Consider the following 25,417-nt stretch of genomic DNA (forward strand, 5'->3'; position numbering starts at 1 on the left):
TGAGGGCGGTAGAGTGGTAGAGTGAGGGCGGTAGAGTGGTAAAGTGAGGGGGTAGAGTGAGGACAGTAGAGTGAGGGCGGTAGAGTGATGGCGGTAGAGTGAGGGCAGTAGAGTGGTAGAGTGATGGCGGAAGAGTGGTAGAGTGATGGCGGTACTGTGAGGTCGGTAGAGTGGCAGAGTGAGGGCAGTAGAGTGCGGGCGTGAGGGCGGTAGAGTGACGGCGGTATAGTGAGGGCGGTAGAGTTGTAGAGTGAGTGCGGTTGAGTGAGGGCGGTAGAATGGTAGAGTGGTGAGGCTGAGGGTGTGTGAGAGGGTGAGGGTGTGTGAGAGGGTGAGGGTGTGTGAGGGTGAGGGTGTGTGAGAGTGAGGGTGTGTGAGAGTGAGGGTGTGTGAGAGTGAGGGGGTGTAAGGTTGAGCGGGTGGGTGAGGGTGAGAGGGTTGTGAGTGTGAGGGGGTGAGGGCGTGTGGGTGAGTGAGGGGGTAGGAGGGGGGGTGAGGGTGTGTGAGGGGGTGAGGGTGAGGGTGTGTGAGGGGGTGAGGGTGAGCGGGTTGTGTGGGAGAGGGTGAGTGATGGTGGGAGGGTGGGTGATGGTGGGAGGGTGGGTGATGGTGGGAGGGTGGGTGAGGGTGAGGGTGTGAGGGTGAGAGGGTTGTGAGGGTTGTGAGAGTGAGGTTTACAAATACCGGGCTTATGTAGAGGGAGGTGGCACCTGCAGGGTGGGATTGCTGCGCGGTGAGGCGAGGGGGGCTGCGGTTCGCTTTAGGGGCTTGTTAGGGGTAGTAAGCACTATGCATGCATTCCGTACAACCATGAGGGAACTGGGTAGAAGGTAACGGTGAGAAAAAGATTGAAGTGGGGGTTTGACAGTCGTGCAATTGGTGAGCTGACTGTGGAGGACTGGTGAGATGGGAGAGAGACGATCAGAAGTGGAAAGTGAGGGGAGGACTAGCAGAGTGATTAGAAAGAAGTGGGGGGCGGCGGAGGGAGATGAAATGAAATGAATTTGTACTTGTAAATCGCAGTTATACCCCAACCTGGGTTTCCTGGCGCTGTATGCATACCGCTGTGGAACCCTTCCTGGCTTTTCCCTATGAAATGTCCACTCCTGGACTCCCCCAAGGTGAAGCCAGGCATCCCAGCGCTATTGGGGCCGTGATGAGACCAATTGGGGCTGGGAATCGAAGATTGTGATTCTGTACAGATGGAAATGAGGTGAGGGGCAAGAGAATAGGACGTGGACAGACGCGCTGATGGTGTGGGTGACAGATGAGACCTAGAGCTAGAAAGTGATGTGGTGTATTGAACATGCATAGCAGGCAAATGGGAGGACAGAGGCGTGAGACGGGGAGAAGGCGAGTTAAGAGGATGGAACAATGGGGGAAGAGAGCCAGGGAGAGGGCGGAGAAGGAGAAAAAGAGAACTCCCGCTTAGATATCAGTTAAAAGGAGAGGAATGAGCTGGAGAGAGTGAGCTAAGGGGGCGGAAGACACGTCTGCAGGGGAACAGAGACAGAAGAGAGATGCACAGAGACAAAGGGGATGAGAGGAAAGGGCGAACGGGGGAGGCAGAATCGGATGTGGGAAGAGAAGCAACAGAGACAGAGAGCGGGGGACATGGGTGGGACATTCAAGAGAGAAGGGTGAGACTAAAAGCAAAAGGCAGAGAAGTAGCGAAACCGAGGGAGTGACCAGAGAGAGCTGGTGTGTGGGATGGGCAGAAGAAGGCAGAAAAATGGGTAGAACATAAGAGCGAAAGCAGCAAAGAAGGCGGGTAGCAGGCCAATGGTGGTGCACGCAGGGGCAGGGGAGCGGCAGCCTTTGAAGTCTGATGCGAGGCACAGACAAATGGTGGTGTAACATGGCTGGCGATGGCATGCACGTCCATACTCGCATGAATTGCACAGGATCCACAAGTTTGGTAGAGTTTTTGAACTGCCTACTCCACTCTCGCCTATCTATCCCTGCGGGATAGAATAGTTGAGACCTAAAAAGTACCCACTAAATTGCTCTATGAAACCGTACTCCTCCCCATCACACAAGGCATACTACATTAACTTCAATCTCGGCTACAGAAATTCAGATGGGCAGAGAGGGAAGCTAGGCTCAAACAAGCCACGATTTATCTATCAGAAGAGAAAAGAGAACTAGCAGCTCCATACTTAACATATTATTGTCAAAGAGTGCGGCTTAGATTTCTCATGAAGAGTGGAAAAAAGAAAAACACTTGTGTTCGGTAGATTAATTGATTGCCGGTAAGCCACTATGGAGTGTCCAGTGGCTGTGGAAGAAACACAGAAGCTGGGGGTCTACACTCCCCGCCAATAACTGGGGCAACGCTAGGCGCATGGGACAATGTAGCAACAGTACATCATTCCTGTTTCCATTCATGCTGCTGACACAACATGGATTTCACCTCTGGTACAAGGGGAGCATGTACATCCTGCTAGAGAAGAGATCTATGTTTGTGGGTTCCCTCTTCCATGCAGGGCAAACTAAATCATTTGACAACCTTGGAGGAGAGCATGGCTGTAGGCAGCAAGAGAGGTCCACTACCAACAGGTGCCTCACTGCGTACTGCAACCACAGATTGTTAATATATAGTGCTTAATACCCCTGACCAGTGGCATTGGAAGGTGGGTGGGGTAGATGCGGACCACCCCTGGTGTAATCACTGAGGGGGGTGACAAATTGTCACTGAGGGGATGACAAAATGTAAAAAATATGTGTAACTATCTTTTTTTTCCCCTATTTTAATAATTTCAATGTGGGCGGGGTGACAAGAAATTTTCCGCACCCGGGTACCACCTGACCTTGCTACGCCACTGCCCCTGACGAGGCGTTGAAGTGCTTCTCTCCCTTAGCACGCTACTCATTAATCCAAAGAGGATTAGTGGTGAATCAGTATAGGGAGATATGAAATTAATTTGAGTGGTGGGAATGTGAGTTTGTTAATTGGATTGAAACAGGATAGTGGAGGGATAGAAGAGGGAAGAGTTTGTATTTATATAGTGCTTGCTACCCATGATGAGGTGTCAAAGCGCTTTCAGATGGACGGAAGCTTCAAGGGACCTCACAAATTTTGTAAAGTGGATCACGAGGGGTGACCATGATAAGCACCTTCTCTACTCTAATGCCAAACTCCTGATTAATAGCCACCAGGTATAAAAGTCTGCTGCCCAGAAACCATGGAAAAAGGAGCTGGGCAGATAAGGAAGGGGAACACATACACCTGTGGGTGAGCACAGTAAACAATGGGATGTGCCAAAGGTACATAAATATTTTATAAGATTGTCATATTGGTACCTAACCCTGGCCAAGATGCATTAAATGGGATGAGACTAAAGGATATAACAGCTGGAGGGGCTGCACTGAAGATGGGACCTTAACCCACATCGTGTTTAAAACACAGGCGAGTAGGGAGCGCCCCCGGAGAACGCCTGGTGCAACATAAGCCGGCCGATTGAGCCACATGAAACCTGCAGAGAGGATACCCTCTGGGGTGATTCGTGCGCTATACAAATCAACATACCATGACAAGTTTTTCTGTTTTTTATTTCTTCCACTTGAAAGATGACTATTGATACGAGCCTCGCAGGCCTTAAGATGTAGGTGAGAGTACGTTATAGCAACAAAAAAAAAAGCTAAATAAAGTATCTCATTCCACATAAGCCCTGCCAGCTGATGCCAGAGGAGCACCTCTGTTGGGAGCCTGAGATGCCTTTTTATATATCTTATCTGCATGTTCTGTTCCTTTTCGCCCCAAGTGACTCCTAAGCTCAGAACGGAATAAGTGTACAATGAATTCAACATTCAATTGTTTTTATTACATGTATTCGCTGCATACTATTCCGTACGGTAGGTGGTTTTTTAAGATTAAATCCGTAAATTCTGTTGTTCATAAATGAAAAGACGTCCATTACTGCTCCGCTGTGCCTTCCTTTCTATTTTATGCCTAGAGTGTGGAGCACCTCTATAGCTTCCTTCATTATCTACAATAAAAGATAAAAGAAATGTTATGCAGCACAACTATAAAATGGCGAGCAGGCATGATAATTACATTAATGCACCCAGACACTACTGCTAAAGACGTTTACTATTCTTTTTTTCCAGTTTAATAAGGTTTTTATTTTGTTTAAGAAAAATAGTACAGCGTAATATAACAGCATGTCATGGGACAGAACCAATATACGATAATCATGAAATAAAAGTGGAGATGAAAAAGGTTCAGAGAAAATATGAAAAGGAAGAGAATAGTAGCGAGAAAGAAAGAGAAGAAAGGAAAAGATGAAAAGAGGAAGAGAGAGAGAAAGGAAAGGTTAGGGAGGGGGAGAAGAGGATAGGAAAGTAGAGAAAGGTAGCCAGGTAAGATCAGATTTAATTTTTAAGGCGACAGAAGAAGCAGAAGCAATTGCAATTCTGTGCTCATCACATACAAAGTTCCACCATGTATGCACAGACAAGTTAGAGTTATCCTTCCAGCAAGACAAAATTACTTTGAAAGCAGTTGCAATGAGAAGATCAAACAATTTAGCATTATACGAGTGCAAGTCCAAAACATCAGATAAGGAGCCTAGAAAAATATGCAATGATGAAAACGGTTCAGAGAAATGAAAAATACGCATACAATATTTCCAAACTGAGTTCCAAAAAGTAAGAACAGAAGGGCACTCAAATAAGAGGTGTTTGAGTGTGCCTGGGTGCGAGGAACAGGACCAACAGAGGGGTGAGGAGGAAGGGGAGAATTTAAATATGCTTACAGGGGTAATAAGAGCTCTATGGTAAAGAAAAAATAATGACTGAGTAATACGTGCTGAAATCGAGGTCTTAAACAGCTTAGTCCATAAGCGATCCCAAACATCAACAGATAACGAGAAAGATAAATCATTTTCCCAAACATTTTCAGTAACGGTTTTAGGTCTAAGACCAACATTCTCTAGTAAAATTTTATAAATCAGAGCAGCTTTGGGTATTTGTTGAGTAAAGATAGGATATAAAGGAGTGGAAGGAGTAAGGGAGGGAAGGAGATCAAAGGTAGGAAGGGTAGACAGGTGAGATAAAATGGCAGAAGTAATAATGTCAAATTCTTTGCGATAATGTGCAGGTAAATCAAACATAGTTTGCATTGCATCAAATGGAACGATGGATGAATCAGAAAAAAATTGGTGCACAAACATAATATCCTTTTCTTTCCAATACTTGAAATAGAAGGATTTACCCTTGTACTTAAGATATTTCTTGTACCATACGCTAGAGGAAAGAAACGTTTGTAGGGGGGATGAGTCTTTCGAGAAGATATTGTGCAATAGAGTATGGGAGTATTTTAGCACAGGGTGTGGAGAAAAGAATGAACAATTTGGCATGAAAAGGGAGTGTTGGAAAGAAAAGTCTTTTAACAGGGACCGTTCAATAACAATCCATCTGGGTAAGGGGGTATCATTGAAATCGAATGCCAAGGAGAAGGCTTGTTTTACTAAAAAGGCAGAGTGGTATGATTGGAAATCGGGAAAGCGAACCCCACCTTCAGTTTTTGGGCGTAAAAGTTTATGGAGGGCAATACGAGGTCTTTTATTATTCCATAGAAATTTGGAGCAGATGGAGTTTAGCCGATTGAAATACAGTTTAGGGATTTTCACAGGAAGCATGGATACAGTGTATAAAATGTGTGGGGAAATCATCATTTTGATGGTGTCTAAACGACCCCACCAGGAAAGGAAAAGGGGAGACCATAGTTGAAGGAGCGACTGAATTTTTTGAGTAAGGGAAGTAAAGGTCAGTTTGAGTGTGTCCCGCAAGGTAGAGGAGAACCAAATACCCAGGTATTTAATCTTAGAGGGACACCAAGCAAAATCAGTCGATGCAAACATATATTGATAACAGGACGAATTGAGGGGTAGGACCTCCGTTTTAGAGAGATTAAGTTTGTAACCAGAGACAGAGGAGTATAGGCGTACTTCTTCTAAAAATGGAGGAAGGGAAGAGACCGGGTTAGCCATATATACTAGGACATCATCGGCATAGGCCGAAATTTTCGTCTCAATCGATGACTGTTTGAACCCTTGAATCAGGGGGTTGGAGCGGATTTTAATGAGGAATGGTTCAAGACATAGAATAAAAAGTAAAGGGGAAAGAGGACAACCTTGTCTCGTCCCCCTGGATAGGGGGAAAAATTTGGAGAATTGATTATTAACAAAAACACTGGCACAGGGAGCAGAATAAAGTAGTTTAACTAAGGAAATGAAGTGGGGACCAAACCCAAACCATTGTAAAGCTTTAAACATGAATTTCCAATTAATTCGATCAAACGCTTTCTCTGCGTCAAGGGATAGGGCAGCTAGAGGGGCTTTAAAGTGTTTACTGTGGGAAATAATATTGGCAAAAACACGGGCATTGTCAGCTGCAAGACGACCTTTTACAAAGCCAACTTGATCGGTTGTGATTAGTAGGGGAATAAGGGATTCGAGGCGGGCCGCTAAAATTTTGGCAAAGATTTTACAATCGTAATTAATAAGGGAGATGGGACGATAATTTTTACAAAGGGAGTGGTCTTTATCAGGTTTGGGGATTATGATTATTAGGGCATCCAAAAATGAGCCAGAGGCTTTGGCATTTGCTATAAAGTAGTTAAAAAGTTGTAAGAGATGGGGGACAAAAATAGTGTGCATGTTGGCGTAGAGTTCAATGGGGAGACCATCTGGACCCGGAGCTTTCGCTTTCTTGAGGGAGGTAATTGCCTTGAGAATTTCCTGAGGGGTAATTGCAGACTCTAGTTGATGGAATTTGGTAGGTAGAGATGGGGGTGGGGGGAAGATCTTTGAAGAAGCGGGAGAGGTCATCATCGTCAGGGTGTGTATCATCAGTATAAAGGAGTTTGTAGTAGTTATGAAAGACTTGAGCAATATCCTCATCAGAGGAAACCTTTGTTTGTTTTTACATCTTGCGGAAAATTAAGAAGCTTTTGCCATACCTCCCTGCTACAACAGGCAAAACTCTTATCTCAACGTTGGTGTTTTCTCGCACTGACTATTGTAACGCCCTCTTCCTCAATGCGCAGGAAAAAGTCATCTCTAAATTGCAAATGATCCAGAACGCCTCTGCCAGAGTTCTACTAGGCCTTCCAAAATTCGCTTCTGTTTCAAAACATTTGGTCCAACTACACTGGCTCCCGGTCAGAAGCCGCACTAAGTTTAAATCATTGTGTATTGTGTACAAGGCATTACACAACATGGGACCCAAATTTCTCAGAAATTCCTTAAAGCCCCTTCCAACTCGCAGAACGCTTCGTTCTAACACGACCTATCTGCTTCAAACCCCCAGAACAAGGAAGGTAAACTGGGGAGACAGACGTTTTACTGTTGCAGCAGCAAGATTATGGAACTCCCTTCCTTTCATTATAAAATCTAGTCCTACATTACTTACTTTTCGAAAGCAACTTAAGACGTGGTTATTCTCTCAATGAGCCCTCAGCCCTTTAGACTTAGAACTTACTTGTTCACAGGATTCTGGTAGCATACATAGCTCCTAGCGCCGAGACACCTTCGGGTAATTGTAGCGCTTTAAAAGTTGCATAAATAAATAAATAAATAAATATTGGTTACTTCATTGAGAATAGAGCCAATAGATTTACGCTCAGATTTAATTTTGAGGTAATTTGCTAACATTTTTACCGCTTTATTCTGACCTCCATGAAATTTAGATTTAACCTTCAAGAGGGTGTTACAAGCTTCAACCGTGGCAAGTTGATTGAGTTCAGATTTGGCTTTGATAAGTTGGTGGAGGGCGTCTGGATTCTTGGACGAGAAGTAAGAGTGTTCCAGGGTCTTAATGTTGGAAAGTTGGGCGATGTATTTGTCACGGTTGAGTTTCTTTTTGCGGGATACATAAGAGATTGTGAAACCTCGCAAAGCAGCTTTAAAAGCATCCCAATTGTTTGAAACTGACGTGATTTGGGGTAAATTGAGGGTGAAGTATTCAGAGATGAAATCTTTAACTTTGGACATAAATACAGAGTCGGAAAGTAGGAAGGTGTTAAATTTCCAACGATTGAAAGAGGAGGAGGTTTGGGCCAGGTCAAAAGTGGCATAAACAGGTGCATGATCCGAAAGAAAAATAGAACCAATTTCAGATTTCTGAATCGTAGGGAGAAGGGATTTACTGACTAGAATATAATCAATTCTGGACCTGGTGTGGTGAACATTAGAGTAGAAAGTGTATTCGAGTGAATCAGGATTACAAGTTTTCCACACATCGAAGAGGGGACGGGAGGCAATGGCTGATTGGAAAGATTTATGTGTCTTATCAGGCTGGAATTTGGAAGAAGATAGTCTATCTGAAAAGGGGTCTAGCCATTGGTTAAGGTCACCGGCTAGGACAATGTTAGGGCAGTCAATGGAGGAAATGAGGATTTTTACATCAGTCCAAAATTTAGGGTCTGGTCGGACAGGGCCATAAATATTGAGGAGCACCATTGTTTTGTTTTGTATAGTCACTTTTGACATAACCCAACGTCCCTCAGTATCCGATTGAGATGATAGAATTTGAACATCTAGACCTTTACGAAATAATATAGCAACACCACCTTTTTTATCAACAGCAGGAGAGAATACAACTTGACCCACCCATGCCCTCTTAAGTTTTAACGATTCCACGTCAGTACAATGCGTTTCTTGGAGAAAAGCAATCTGAGCGTTCAACTTGGATAAATGGGACAGTACCTTTTGACGTTTAACAGGGTTGCCGAGACCACGAACATTCCACGTCACAAAATTACACATGTTGGAAGGCAAGGGAGGAGGGGAACAGCTGGGTCCAAGACACTGCAGGAAGGGAACTACAAGGACAGACAATGGAGGCAAACATGTTAGCAACTAGAGTCAAATACGCAATACAAACAAAGGTAAGACAAATCGGGTAAATATAGAGAAACAATATACGAGGAAGCACCACGATCATTAGAAGAAGCGAGGAGGAGCAATGAGGAGTACTGGAGTTAGCAAGAAGAAAGGAAACGAGTGACATAAAGAATATATCGGAGCATAAATCAGCAAGGGAGAAACAAAAATGGCCTGTGAAAAGAAAGAGAAAGAGAAAGGAAGGAAAAAGAAGGAAATAGATAAGGAACAGATCAAGGCAAAGGCGCCAGATCTGAGAGGAAAGAGAATGTCTAGATAGAAGGAGCATGGAGACGCCAACCCGGGCGCCCACCTCACAGAGCAAGGACAACGCGGGAATATTGATATAGTATGATCAACAAGAAGAGAAGTCGTAGTAAATAACAACACGACAGAGACCAGACAAGGCCACAACAGTCGTCAAGACAGAAGAGAAGTGAGTGCAGAAAATAGAAAAGAATTATTTTCAGTCATTAGTGTCCATCGTAGGAGCAGAGACGGTTTGCAGATATTCTCGCAGCTTCTGTGGATCATCAAAGGTACGGGAACGACCATTGTGTGTTATTCTGCAGAGACAAGGATGAAGAATTCCATATTGAATGTTTAAGTCTCTCATACGTGGACGCAGATTGAGGAACTCCTTGCGACGTGCATTAGTGGCATTTGAGAGATCCTGGGCTATGAAGATGGTGTGGCCCGACCAAATGAGGCGACGTTTTGCTCTTGCAGCCTTAAGAACAGTCATCAATTCAGTGAATTCCAGAAAAAGTAGGATAATGTTTCTGGGTTTGGCCGGATTAGATGTCGGACGTCCCAGACGGTGAGCACGCTGTATGTTCAGAGGAGTAGATTCCGGTGGAAGTTCCAAAAGTTCATAGAGGAATTTGCGGATGAAGGACACCATGTCGCCCTCCCCAAGGGACTCCGGAACACCATAAATACGTAGGTTGTTCCGCCTGTTACGATTTTCAAGGTCCTCTGTGTGAAGCTTCAACTGTTGAATTTCCTTTTCAAGTAGAGGAATTTTTGTAGAGACATCCTGGACGTCGCTGATGCGTTGCTCCAGTTGCAGGACTTTGTTTTCCATGACGACCCATCTATCTTCTATCTGCTTGAGTTTCTCATTAGTCGCCACCATGAAGGGTTGTAGGCCGCGTACCTCTTCTAAGATGGAATCCAATACTGGATTCTGAGAGGAGCGAATTGGCGATGGAGGGTCATTCTTAGGACGTTTAGGCTTGGTTCCGGTGACAGACGCTCTTGCATGGCCTGTGTCTTGAGACATGATGTCAACAGAGGGGCAAAATGAGAAGACCACAGGACTGGGAGCCACACCACAATGGGAGAAGTGATGAGACCCTACATGCAGAGGTAGAAGTAGTACTGGGAGAGAGATGACCAATATGAGGCGCCAAGAAGCACTGGGGAGAAGCTACCTCAGACCTACAGTTCAGGCGTCAAGCATCAGCAAGACTCAATATTTACTTAGCCAAGGAAGCACCATCCAGGAATATGATATCTAACAAACAGCAGAGCGTCCATAAAATATGAGACTCATTTGAGTTAGTAGGTAATCCAGAAAAGAGTGATAGCACAGGAAAGGGAGATATGGAGCATCACGCAAAGAGCACCACAAAATGTCCGCCGAGAAGCAGTCTTAATGGAATGAAAGGTGCTGTGGAGAACTTTGACGCCAGAAGTGAAGAAAAAGCACGTGGAGCATGGTGCGCAGGGCTCGACACATACCTTGTTGCAGTATAGGGATTAGCTGCAGCAGACGGGCTGAAACGGCATTACATGTGCTGAAAAACGGGACGCGAGCGCGGCGGCACAAAATGGCGGCCGCCCGCGTCCCGTATGAAGAGGGAGAGATGCAGCGTCAAAATGATGGCAAAGCGGCAGTCACAAGCGCCGCCGCTGCTCACTGTGTACGGGGACCATGTTCCGCCGCTTGAGAAGGGCTATCCCGAGTCTCCGCGTGTCGGGAAAGCAGCAGAAAATCCGTCAGGTGTCCCGCGCTGTCCCGGAGCTCATGCAGGTAGCGCCATTCCTCGCCGGCGCGTAAGCCACGCCCCCCGACGTTTACTATTCTACTAGGCATTGCATCAAGCACGAGTTCAACAGGGGATCAGCAGAATAAGATGCCCACGTCAACCACATCTAGTTACATTGAAATTCCCAGTGCTTTCAGATTCCAAAATTATAAAAGAACATGCACCTTGAAAAGCCTCACAGCCTCAATCCATAATTCAGTACTTGTCTAGCTACTTGTATATCTGTTAAGACAATTTTACACATAACGGGAATGACCATTCTGCCTCTCTGGCATTTCCCCGGTGGGCTCTCAGTTAGGAGGCTGGTCCCAGAGCAAGACGGGCTGTATCGAATCCAATACTTACCAGTAAATGTCATTACCCCGATGTAGGAAAGTGCCTTTTTTTGACATGTTTAGCCACCCGCTTTTTAACTGTTGTCTGATGTAATTTCGAAATATAAGTGCACTGGGTATCTGCTAACCAGGTGCCCAGTGCCAAATCTTTTTCCTAAAACTGTACCAAGTTTGGCACAACTTCAGCCACCCCTGTAGTTCCCTAGTAAATGGTACTCCTGGTACCTAGAGCCTGGTTACTGAAGAGGGTCCTCTTGGGCTGCAGAACACATTGTGCCACCCCAGAGACCCCTCACCAAGACCATGCAGACTGCCGCTGCCGGATGTGTGTCTTGGTACAGAGAAAACTGAAGAGTCAACATGGCACACATCCCTGTGTGCCATGCCCACATACACTGCATGAGGTATAGGTAAGTCACTCACTCCCTACTGCAGGCCTTACAGACCTAAGGCAGGGTGCACTGTATCCCATGTGTGGATATATCTGCATGAGCAGACATGACCCTACAATATTTAAGTCAATTCGTAGGTACTGAAAGTGCACAAGGAAGCCAGAGAGAATATAATGCCTGGCTACTTGTCATTATGAGTTTCCTAGTTCCATGATGGCTTCACTGTACCCTAAGATACATCTTGTCTTAATAAATCCTCACTAATGCCAGTGAGGGATTTATTAATACATGCACACAGGAGACCCTTTCAGAAGGCCCCCTGAAAACCTACCCAGCACTGGTGTGGCCTCTACCTAGTCTTAGCCAGCCTGCCACCCACCAGACATGTTCCTGACCTCCTGGGATGAGAGCCAGCACTCCCAGAGGCCAGGAACAAAGCCTGCTCTGGGCAGATGTGCTTCACACCTTCTCTAGGCCAGGATGGCCTTCCAGAGCGGGAAGCTTCAAAGGCAAGGCGCCTTTGAAATGCAACCCAGGCATCTTCAGAGAGTGAAGGATGCCAACCACCCCCTTTTGTGCTCCACATTTGTTGGAGGAAAGGTGGGAAAATTAGTTAAAATTGGGAGGTGTGCACGCATTCAGCCAGCATCACCCCTAAGATGGGGCAGGTGATGTAGACACTAATTTAACAATTCCTTCATCTTGGGATGGCAGGAATCAAACAATCACTGCTAAGGTAGTGCCCTTTCCCACAGGAAGTGGTCACTCAGAGGGTGTGTACACCCTTAAAGGTAGGTAGCCCATTGGCTACTAACTGTCTCCCCTTTAATGCACCTAAATGTAGCATTTAGTTGGCATCCCTAGACCCTGAACTTCAGTTTTGCCTGACCCTAGAAGAGCAACAGATAAAGAAGAGCTGCTGACCCGAGAACAAACGACCTGCTGCAGAAAATTAGAGGCGAACCCTGGTGGCTGCTTCTAGGACTCAACCCCGGTGGCCTGCTGCCTCGTCATGAAACTGTGAGACCTCCAAAAATCCCAGAGCACCTCCAGCCTTCAACAAATTGCCAAGAACCTCTTTTGGAGTAGAGGAGCTATTTCCCTGCAGCCTGCAGGCACCAAATCGAGAAGTCCAGTTTACTAATCTCCTGCTTCCTGGAGACTCCAATGTAGCACATAGCAAGAAGAGGTACATCAGCTCTGAAGGATCAGATCTGTCTCCCCACCACGTGAGAGAACACCAGAGCCATGCCATGCCAGTACCCATGGTACCAGCCCCCCCACACCGAACACTGAGAAGAAAGAGTCTAATCTGGACTCCAACAACACAGAATGCAGACACCCGATAAATGACTTTGAGGCCCCTGAGACTCGCTCTGTGAGTGGGACAGCTGCCATGGAATCACCTCTGCAATATGCCTGCCCCTGACCACAAAGACCATCTTGATGTCCAATGCCTGGCTACCCTTTCTGCTCTGCACCCAGCCTGCCTGAACTGGGTAACAACAAACCACCTGTGCTCCAGTGGTCCTGAGGCCCTTGCTACCTGCCCCCTTGAGTGGTAACCCCCCAGGCTTCCCTTTAAGTCCAGCTGTGTGGTGTGTTTTCAGGTGGCCCCCTTCTTCATAGTGCGCCTGCTACCAGCAACTTCAGCACCCTGCTCCTGACCAAACCTGGGACACTCCCAAACTTCTGCTGCTGGAACATTGGTCCTGGCATTGCTACTTACCCACATTCAGAATGTGGACCTCGAGAACCGACTGTGTGGTTTTCTGTGCTTTTTCCTTTTTTCTCCCATTGACTTATATTGTGCGTAATTGCGCACAATTGTGATTTCTTCTGCAAACTTAGAAAAATTCATAACTTAAAAAGTACTTACCTTAGAACAAAGTTCTTGGTCTGAAAAATTATATATAATAACAAGAGGAGCTTAGAGGGAAAATTAGGGTACTATTAGGGAAAGCCCTCCACTCAATGAAATGCAATCCAAAAATTCCCTGTACCCAGGACTCAAGTTAGTGATTATCTAACGGGCATGAGAACATCTTCCAATGGAATTTTCTATCGTAAAATTCTGGACATACCTCTTCGTACTTCTAAGTTTAGGTATTTATTGTCTCTAATGCCCCACTGTCCTCAACAAACACTTCTTTTGTGAATACTAATAAGGAAATAGGGGGGTTCACTGTATATTCAACTCGGCGCATCCTATCATATCAGCCCTGAATAGGACCATACAGACATCCACACATGCACAATTACAACAGAAAAAATGTGTGGCGGAGAGGAAGGCACCTCACGGGCGAACACCCTCGGGGCAATTTGGTCAGATGTTTACCAAAAGTTGTGCCCCTTTCTCATCATAGGTGGCCGTTCCTTTTTCCAGAATTCGTGAATCAAGTGAAGAAAAAAGGGGGGTTAAAGAAAAGGTGCAAAGCAGGGAGCTTAGAGCATGGCTCCCGACAAAGACAAAACAGAGTGAAAGTAAAATCAACAGTCAAACCTCCTGAAACAACTTTATTACTAACCGAGGTCTGGGCTGCTGAGTTAAAAAGGCTGGTAGCTTATTGTCGCATACCACTACCTGCAACCGACATGTTTCACTGCCCGCTAGATATTATGGCAGATTCATCAGGGTTAACACTCTGTTGCTGCACCCACTTCAGACATCTTTAAAACAGGAAGCCTGGATCAGCTATGTTCAATCGTACCAGCTGAAAAGGCAGGTCTCCGCCTTACTGTCGGTTGTTGTATCAACCATACAGCCTTAGATTCTAAGCCGTAAATCATCCCAGGAACAATTATATAAAAAATGTATGTTATTTTTACAAATTTGTCTCGGATTTATTCTTGAGTGTGTGTCTCATGTATTGCCTCTGTGAGTACAGCAAATGCTAGCACTATCGTCTGATACACCTTACTGATCGCCCACACTACCACAAATAGGGCATTAGTATTATCTACTTTTACATCTGTATACCAATAGGGGAGACCCTGTTTACTTAGTTTTAGCACACTATATAGAGAGCCAGCTTCCTGCACCCCAATAAGGTCCTCCTCACCCCCTGGCATTACTATATGAGACGTTCCCACACCCAAACAGGCCAATGTACATGCTAGTCTTTCTTTTATTTTGTAAAAAAAAAGAATAACGACTTCTCCCTCCCTCCTTTATGCCTGCTAATAACAAGACCAGACAAAAAATGTAAAACCAGAAGGGAGGGCCGATGACTGGGACAAAGAGAACCTTAACTAGGGTAATGAAGTTTACCCGTAAGTAATGGATTCAATACCCCATCATAGGACCTTCTTGTCCCTGTCATTGCGAGGATTTCAAAAGCAAAAAAGAACCCGTTTGACACCATCGTCTGCAAACAAATGAAATTTATTAAACCATACTTATTTCATTGCTGCTTTCACACCAACAGCAAAATTATCAGAAGAAAGCAACCCATCAAGACGATAGAGCTTAACAAAGGTGTGATGAGATTGCCATGTGGCCACTCTGCAAATCTCCTGGATTCACAACTCCCCGAGTAGAGCATCACTGGACCTGCACTGGCTGGAGATACTGCCCCTAGGGATTTGTAATCTTGACAGACTGCCTGCCGAACCAATCTGTTGAGGGTCGAAGTGGATACAGTTTTACCTCTATTGACACTACCAAAAGAAATAAACAGAGAATTGAAAAGTTAAAAATACGGTACAGGTAACATCCAGAGAGGAAGGCAACTGACAATCAACTTCATCCTGAAAGGCCGGCAGAATTACCTCTTGATGCAAATGAAACCTATAAGACACCTTAGAAACAAAGGTTGGATCCAACCATAAGGCCACCCTGTCAGGAAGGATCTGCAAATAGGGATATGACATCATCAGAGCACCCAATTCACCTATCCGACGGGCTGAGGTAATGGCCAACATGTAAAGCTGTTTTAACTGACACCTGTATCATGTCTGCCTCATGAAGAGGTTTAAATCCTAGAAGAACTGTAGATGAGTCCTAGGAAGGAACAATAAACCAGTGGTACCAGTTTCTTAGCCAAAAATTCTTAAGTAAGCGTGCTAATCAAGGGAACAATCATATCAATTTACCCCTTAAAACCGCGACAATCCTTAACTGTTGCCCACTGGGTGGCCAAAGTAGCTGGAACCAGATTCTTCAAAAACACTTCTCTCAGAAATTAAAGAACCTGAAAGGGATCCCCTCCACCTATATCTAAACCTTTAACCGCACACCATTTCAAAAAAGATCACAAGTACTTTTTTTATAGAAGGAAAGAGTAGACTTTTTACAGGATAGTTGTATTTCAGCTGCCTTATGGCTAGAACAAACCATTTACTCCAGCGCTAACCATCAACTTCAGCTGTTGGCGCTGCCCCAACGGCAACGCTAGAAACTAGAGAATGGATGGAATGACAAGCAACCTAAGAAACCTCCCCCTGGACTACCTGAGTAACAACAGGAACCAAAGGGAACAACGCAAAAGGAATCAGTCATGATCACCAATACCCTCTCCACCCCAACATTCTAAAGCACCCTGGGGAGGAGGGGAATCTGAGGGAATGCATACAGTAGACCTGGGCCAGAGATCGAGAGTATCCACCACCCATACTTCATTACAAACTACTTCCAAACAAAATGTTGGAAGAAGGACATTGTGGGGAGAGGTCAAAAGGTCTAATCATGGTTCCCCAAAAAGATGGTATACCCTTAGAAAGACAGGACGAGAGAGGTGGTAGAAAACTGAGGAGGGCAGATTGCGGCTCAAGCTGTTGACATGGAAATAGAGCTGTCCCTGAATGTAAACTGCCCTCATGGCAATAGGATTGGTCTCTGCCCAAGAGGAAATCTGGTTGGCCTGATGGGTGAGAAGAGGACTTTGTCCCCCCCCTCCCCACCTACACACAGTAATTTAGGTAACTCCAATCCACCAGAACAAGAATTGGAAGCAGTGGGACAGGGAGTTGTAATTAGCGAGGGATGGATTCCAATGGGCTAACAAATGATTGATGAGAGGTTTGAGGTGTATTGAGCCCAGGAAACCACTGCAGTTGTTGCCACCATGTTATGTTATGTTATGTTATATGGGTATTTATTACGCGCACAACTACTCTTGAGTATCCTGGCGCGGAGCAAAACCACAAAGAGGTCGAGAGAAAATCAGCATTTTTAGTAAGCTTGATTGAAGAGGTGAGTTTTAAGGAGCTTTTTAAAGCTGCTAAGGTCTCTGGTATCCCTGAGAGTGAATGGTAGGGAATTCCAGAGGGTAGCCGCTTTGACCGAGAATGATTGACCGCCCAATCTGGTTCGCCGGAAGCGGTGAATTACCAGCCGGCGTTGGGAAGCCGACCTAAGGTGTCGACTGGGGACATGGAAAGTCGCTCTTTTCCTGAGATAGGCGGGGTCAGTATCATGTAGGGCTCGATGAGTGAGAACCAGAGCCTTAAATTGTACTCTTTGGGCCACCGGCAACCAGTGGAGTGTGGCCATTTGCGATCTTATGCTAATGCGTCTGGGAATGCCCAGCAGAAGTCTCGCGGCCGCATTTTGGATGAGCTGCAACTTGTTTATCAGAAAGGAGGGAGAGCCCAAATAAAGAGCGTTGGCATAATCCAGGCGGGACAATATGAGGGCTCTAGCGACCGTTTCTTTGGCCGGCTGGGGCAATAGAGGGAAGAATCTGCCCAAAGATTTAAGGGTCCCAAAGCAGACACCCGTCAGTCTTTAAATCTGCTCTGAGAACCTCAAATCTTCATTGAACCAGATGCCCAGATTCTTGGCTGGGCCACCTTCAGAGAGGGGACTGGGGAAATCAGGAGGCCAAACTAGTTCAGTGAATTGGTTAGGAAATTGGTCGTATAATATGATCTCCGATTTTCCCTCGTTGCGTTTAAGTTTGGCACGGGCCAACCAGGTAAATACGGCCGCCAGGCACTTTTGTGCTGCAGCCGTTTCTAATGTCGAGTTACCCCAGGTGAACAGGAGCTGGGTGTCGTCGGCGTAGGCCATAATTTTTGCACCCAGCTCCTCGGCCAGGTAGATCAGCGGGGTCATATAAATGTTGAAAAGAAGTGGGCTCAATGTTGAGCCCTGTGGGACCCCAGTCTGAACAAGCCTGGCCGAGGAGGAGTACGGGGGCATCCAGACTTGCTGGTAATGGGAGTCCAGGAAAGACTCCAGCCATGACCACACAACCCCAGTGAGGCCAATATCAGTGAGGCGGGCCAGGAGGAGTTGATGAGGGACCGTATCAAAGGCGGCAGAGAGGTCCAATAAAATTAGCGCCGCTCTGCCACCCTTTTCCGTACACTCCCTAATGGCTTCCACCACCTCCACAAAGGCTGTCTCCATGCTGAAGGAGGCCCTGAAACCCGACTGGGCTGGGTGAAGCGTCTCAGGCTCTTCCACAAAGGCGTTCAACTGCGGAAAGACAACCTTTTCGCAGACTTTAGCCAGAGCCGGAAGCAGGGATATGGGGCGGTAGTTGGCTGCAATAAGGGGGTCTGCTGATGGCTTCTTCAGGAAAGGCAGAAGTTTAGCTTGCTTCTACTGCCTAGGTATCACTGCCGATTGCAGTGACCAGTTTACCATAGCTGTAACTTCTGACCCTACACAATCTGCTACTCCTGCCAAAACTCTTGCCGGGCAAGGGTCCGAAGGGGAGCCTGATTTAAGAGATTTCAGCAGAGCAAGAATATCCGATTGATCAACCATAGTAAATTTGGCAAGGCAGCTGCTAGAAGGAGTACCGGACGTCTTCGCCAAACGATGTGAGGCAGCATTGCTCAAGGCTAATCCCTCTTCAATAAGCTTGATCTTATTAATGAAAAAGGAGGAAAAAAGAATAAAAAGCTTTATGAACGTCCCGGCTCCCCCACTCTCAAGTCCCATCCAAACATAAAAGTGAGAGTCACTTTAAGTTAAAATACTAACATATTAGTCCTGATTAGCTGTCCTAAACATGGTTCTTTTAAAAGGAGTGATGAATAGATTGTACAAGTGTTTCCCAGCTGATAAAGGGGGGCACATGAAAGTTCGGTAGAGTCAATTCATGTACCAAGGGCTGTTGACGAAAGATGGATTCTTCGTGGATCTTTAAACCAGCCCAAGTTAGGTAACTGCGGCAGGAGGCTTCCAGTTACTTTGCAGACAATGCCGTTAAGTGGGAGTCGAGTGCCATTTTTACCTGGTGTATAAATTTCCCAACTCTGGCTATCAAACAGGTCGTGGAGACTGAGAGGCACCAGTCCGAGGCCTCTCTACAAGTTCTATAGGCCGTATTACGTAAAATCGGAAGCAGCAAGCGATGGCGGTCATTGGCCAGCTTTGTGCAGCAGCACAGCAAGTGTAGCCAGGATTCTCTACGGTAATTGCATAGACGACAGGCCAAGGTGCCATCCGTACGGGCCCATTTGGGGTTGAAGTCCATGATCCTGAGGGCCAAAAGTCGAAAGTACAAAATTTTCTTTCTCGCGTAAGTGGATACTGGATCTTGCAGGTAAGGTTGGGCTTTACCTGGAATATATGATTTGTCCAGGGCCTGGGTTAGTGGATTTTGCCGAAGAGATGCAAGGTCAAGTCCAAAGGAGATGATCCGGACTTGGCGCTTAACTGCTTGGGCCCAGGCTGAGAAAGGAATTTCGTGCAGGGGCAAACTCCTTCTTACGATTTTCAATGCTGCAATAGCTTGTCCTACCTTTGAGTACCAGGGGGAGCCCACCTCATCAAAGATTGATTTTAGGGAGTGCTTTAGCGAATGTTCTGGTGCTTTCAATACTCTAATATAGAGTTTTAAAAGGTCCCCCAATAATACCAGCTCCGGTCGCTTAAGGCCCATTTCTAGCCTTAATCTAGTGTTCCTTGCATATCTAGGGGCCTGTAGCACCAACTTATAGGCTTTCGCCTGGGCTGCGTTGACCACTTTGTCAAATGCACCAGGGTAGGCTATGTGCCCATATGCAATGGCAGGGATCAGTTTTGCCCTGAGCACTGTCAACATTGGTTCTGCTGAGGGACTGTCCAAGCGGTGGCATAAGCGTCTTAGCGACAGAATGGTTTTGTCAATTTTAGGTTTAAGCTCCTTCAGATGTTTGGCTGCAGAGGCACTCTCAGAGACCCAGGTGCCCAGATAGTTATAGGAAGAGAGGAAGCACAAATTAAACCGTCATCAAGGTATGAAAATACTGAAACCCCTTGAAGTTACAAAACCCCAACTAGTGCCAATACCTTAGTGAAGGTCCGGAGAGCTGTTGACAGACTGAATGGCAGAATCTGGAACTGATAATGTGCCTCGTTCACTGCAAGCTTCAGGAATGTTTAGCTGTTGGGTTGAATTGTAATGTGAAAATAAGCGCCTTCCGAATCCAAAGTTATCAAAAAGTCAGCCATCTAGATGAGGGGAATGATGGTTTGCAGAATGATCATCCAAAATGGGTCTAATTTCACAAACCTGTTAATTGCCTTCAGATCTAGGATCAGTTGAAAAGAAAAGTCTGATTTGGGAACCAAGAGGAGACTAGAATAAAGCCCTTTTTTCTACTCGGCTGCCTGTACAGGCACAGCTGCCCCCCTGAGGAGTAATTTCTCCACCCCTGTCAACATTGCATTCCTCTTCTGCTTGTCTCTTGATAATGGAGTAACTCGAAACACCTCTTCTGGAGGGTGACTGACAAAAGGAATCCAGTATCCCTGGCGAATGATGGAGAGCACCCATTGATCTGTTATGTACAGGAGCCATTGCAGAAAGTAGAACTGAATTCTAGCCACGACCTGGCATAGTCACTTCTAAACAGCTTCTTGGGTGATCTGACCCTGTGGTTGGAACTTATTGGCAAACAGGGCTACCCGACCACGAGCACAGCCTTGAAAATTGTGCTTGCTAAAAAAATGATTTCTTCCTTTGAAAATGTCTTCTCTTCAGTAGACCTCTGGGCCCTAGTATTTAACTCACCCCAAACAGTTTTGGACCCTCAAATGGCAGGTTATGTATCAGAGACTTTTGTGTAGAATCCAGCCATATGGCTTCATTCACAGGGACTTGCTCCCCACAAGAGCCACACTTAACGTGGATGAAAAAGCCCATAGGGTATCAAAGGTGATGTCCGAGAGGAACTGGGCCACTATCCATTTGGGTTAAAATAGGGGTCCGATCTCCCTGGTCTGGAGACAATCAAACAGTTTCTCAAAGTCCTTCAGTAGGACCTGGAAGGCCTATGCTGAGTAAGTGCTGGCATGTATAACAAAATTAGAAGCTCATAAGTCCCCTTCACGGCTGCCTCTAACATTTTTTCAACGAGGTCAGATAAGATTGCTTCCTCTGACAACGAAGAGGAAGAAGAAGCGATGGATGCCAAAATTGAATTCACCTTTGGGATCTGGAGATATTGATTGTCAATGAGATACCTCATATTAAAAAAATGTGGGATACTCTACTTATTAATATCCCTACATTCCTTTGTAATCATCTCCTTAATGATGTAATGTGAAGAAAGGCCATCCACACTAGAGGTACTACATTGTGAATAAAACCAATCCTCATCTAGGTTTTTTGGATCAAAGTCACAGACTGATGTCTCGTGTCTGTACTTCAACTGTAGCCGGCTACCCCCCGGCTGTGTCTCCTTAATATCTGGGGTGCCAATGACTTGTTGCGGACCGAGAAGATCTGGGTTACCCTGGGCTGTATGGTGGTGAAACGCAATATAGCTAGGACATGGAGGGGTGATGTACAGTTGAGGTATAAGGATTGGGAGTCCTAATGTCCTCCCTCCCTCTCTAGTGGTGGGCGATGAAGATATTTAACTGCTTTAAATATGGATCGATGATGAGTCTCTTTTGTAACACTGCCTAATGCCTATATATGGAATTGTATTGTGTAAAGTGCTTTTTTGAAGTCTTGATTAATGTTTAGTATTATTTTTTGGTTATGTTTGTTTTATATTTTTCTTTGAATAGAAATATTTTTTTTTTAAAGCCACAGACTGCACGTATATGTTCCAACATTTCTGAAAACAGCTTCCCTTGCACATATTTATCTTTTGGTGAATTATCCAGATCATCATCATCAGTATTACCTGTCGTGTCCAGAGAGTCCCCCAAGGATCACAGGAGACCGGTGCTGTTTGGAAGTATATTTATTCTTATTATGTATACAGCCGCTCAGGACATGTCCTGCCCCTTGCCTGCTTGGTCCCCTTCTGTCCCGACCACCTCCCAGACCGGAAGTGGGGGGGAGAGAGAAAGAGAGAGAGAGAGAATGAATATATACATATATATATATATATATATACATATACATATATATATATATATATATATATATATATATATATATATATATATATTTAAATTCGGCCAGTAGGTATATATAGTTGGGACCTAGTTACCATAGGAAATTCCGAACATTCTATTGGGAATAACTTTGGCGCCGATTGAGGGATCTGCCTGTAATCTTCCTTAAATTTGCCTTGCTGCACTCCTCTCCTTTCCTAAAAGTTTTGGGGGGATTCGTCAAGCGGGGGCCGAGAAAAAAGGGGGGTCCCAAAACGTGTTTTCCCCATGTTAATTTCCATAGGAACCTTTAGACACGGCTACAGCCCGAACGGCTGAATGGAATTACACCAAACTTGGCAAAATGATAGGGCCTGGTATGCACATGTGCCTTTGCTATGTTTGGTGAAAATCCCTCCAGTAGTTCTTGAGAAAATTGAATTTGAAATTTTTCAAATTGCATTTTCTATGGGACCTTTAGACACGGCTACAGCCCGAACGGCTAAACGGAATTACACCAAACTTGGCAAAATGGTAGGGACAGGTATGCAGCAGTGCCTTTTCTGTATTTGGTGAAAATCCCTCCAGTAGTTGTTGAGAAAATTGAATTTGAGCAAATTATATATCTATATGCGCTCACCGTACGCGCACCGTACACGTACGGTACGCGTACCGTATGCGTACGTGCGTGTAACCTTATGTGCGCGAGCGAGTTTCTGATTGGCTGGCAGTCGACTGTGAACATTCCAAACTGTCCAAACCAGGAAGTGTTTGCCACCATCTTGTTTTTCAGGAGAACTGAGGCACAAGAGAGCCCAAAACAAGAGTGGAAAACACGGAAAGGGGGCAGGGTAGAGACCCCCCAACCCTATAGCCCTTCGCAGGGGGTCCCAGAAGGACCCCCAAGGGCAAAAAAAAAAAAAGAATTCGAAAAAATCGAGGGATACGCACACCGTACATGTACGGTACGCGTACCGTGCGCGTACCCCGCGATTTAAAAAAAAATACGTTTTTTTGCACTTGGTGGTCCTTCTGGGACCCCCTGAGAAGGGCTAGGGGGTCAGGGGGTCTCTACCCTGCCCCCTTTTCGCGTTTTCCACTCTTGTTTTGTGCTCTCTTGTGCCTCACTTCTCCTGAGAAACAAGATGGCTGCTCAGGGGGTCCCAGAAGGATAATAACATATATAAACGTTATCCGCTAATAGAATTAGCATTTACAAAACCTTTGAAATTTATTGAAAAAAAATATAGGTTTCACGCCTTAATATAGTTGGGAATTAGCATTTAAAAAACCTTGCAAATTCACTGAAAAAAACATAGGTTTCAGGCCTTATATAGTTAGGAATTAGCATTTAAAAAACCTTGCAAATTCACTTAAAAAACCGTAGGTTTCAGGCCTTATATAGTTAGGAATTAGAATTTTAAAAACCTTGCAAATTCACTTAAAAAAAAACATAGGTTTCCGGCCTTATATAGTTAGGAATTAGCATTTAAAAAACCATTGAAATTGCTCCTATATAGTTCGCACACCCGCAATCCACTGCTGATGATGTCACATATTACATCATTCATGACATGGTCAGTGACATCACTGATGACATCTCAAATGACATCACTGATGACATCTCATTTGACATCTCTGATCACATCACTGATGATATCATTCATGTGATAATACGATGCACCTCCTTACACTCTAATATAACCTTTGATACACCGTGTTAAATACAGACTACCATTCTTGAAACCATTGACACACCAATACCAGTTACTACATACACACTCACTGATTCCTAGGTCTACACACACATTCACCGATAGAATCACTCATACATACAGTCACTCATCAATACAACACTATCATATGCACTCATACACCTATACAGACACTCACACACTGCCACTCATCCATGGAGTTAATCACACACCTAGTCAGTCATGCAAAGAATCAATCACACTTCCATTTCCTCAACTATACAGTTATACACACAACACCTTACTTATTCAAACATATACTAACACATACTTACTCTTTTATACAATCACTGATACAAGTACACAATGATCCATACAGCCACTCGCACATTCACTGGCTCTCATGTATAGTCATTTATATATGCCAACTCTCACATGCACTGTGTTTTACATATGTACTCACTTGGACATGTAGCACTGAGATATCCATTCACTCACCAACACACCCATGCACACAGTCAACCGCCTATATAGCTGTTTCCACATGCACTCTTGAACTCATACAACTAGTGAATCAACTGCTCACACATCTATGCACAGAGTCAGACACCTCCCAGCCACCCACACACACATTCAGTCTCCCATTCAAATACTTGGGCAACCAATCAATAACCCATATAGCCACTCATATAGCTACTGATCAACACATGCAGCAGCTTACACAACAACAGACATACTGATGCACACATTCAGACAGTTTAGTCACTAACCCATGCATTTAGTAAGACACATTTAATCACTCACTCATACAGTCAGTCACGCACCTACTAAATCCTTCATCCAGACACTTATACATCCACTCATTCTTCAATATGTAAAACATATTTAAACTTTACAGAAACACACAGTCACTGGATGATGTCATCAGTGATGTTCAGTGGCGGTGCGTGGATTAAGGGCGCTGGGGCATTGCCCCACAAGCCGCCCGCACACGCAGCTCCCTCGGCGTCAGTTTGAACTTAAGTAAACTCTCAGGTTACTCAAGTTGAAAGACGCCGAGGTTGAACTGACAATCATGTCAGTCAGCATGACATCGGACCACCCACCCCTTCAGAGTCTGAAGGGGTGGGCGGTCCACGACATGTTGACTGACATGATTGTTGGGCAGCAGCACAAGTGCGCATGAGTGGGGACGCAGGTCGAATTTTCCTCCATGCCCACTCATGCGCAATAGTGTCTGTGCATGCCCTTTAGGAGAGCGAGGGTTGAGCAAAGGCTCAAACCTCGGTCTCCTAATGGGCAGAGCGTAACACTGCCCTTTAGTCATTCGGATTGGCTCAGAGCGAGGTGTTGCAAGCAGTGACGGAGACACGGCTGTTCCTCAGGCGCCAACGTTCGGGACCCCGGAGCAGATGCAGCAGCCATCGCGGACCCGGTAAGTTTTTTATTTTATTTGCAGTCACGCTGGTGCTTGTTGCCTACTTGCCTCGATGGAGGCTCACCTGACAACACTGATTTATTAGAACCGCAAAGCCAAGCACTGCAATGAATGGTGACCTTGCGAAGTTGGGCTCGGTGGCTGCCGTGCTGCTAGCTTCCCCTGCTCCCTCCTTAAGAGTGCCGTGGTCTTACCACTCTTTCTCCTGCCCTCTCCTGTGCCCCTCTCTTGTGCCCCTCTCTCCCTTGCTGCCTGTCCCTCTGAGCTGCGCGGCCCTCCTCGTGATTCACTGTAATTATGCCCTAGATGCCTGGGGTCAAGCTCGGAGCACTGCTTGTGCGGC

Source organism: Lissotriton vulgaris, chromosome 4_1 (assembly GCF_964263255.1).
Source record: "Lissotriton vulgaris chromosome 4_1, aLisVul1.2, whole genome shotgun sequence".
Lineage (NCBI taxonomy): Eukaryota > Metazoa > Chordata > Amphibia > Caudata > Salamandridae > Lissotriton > Lissotriton vulgaris.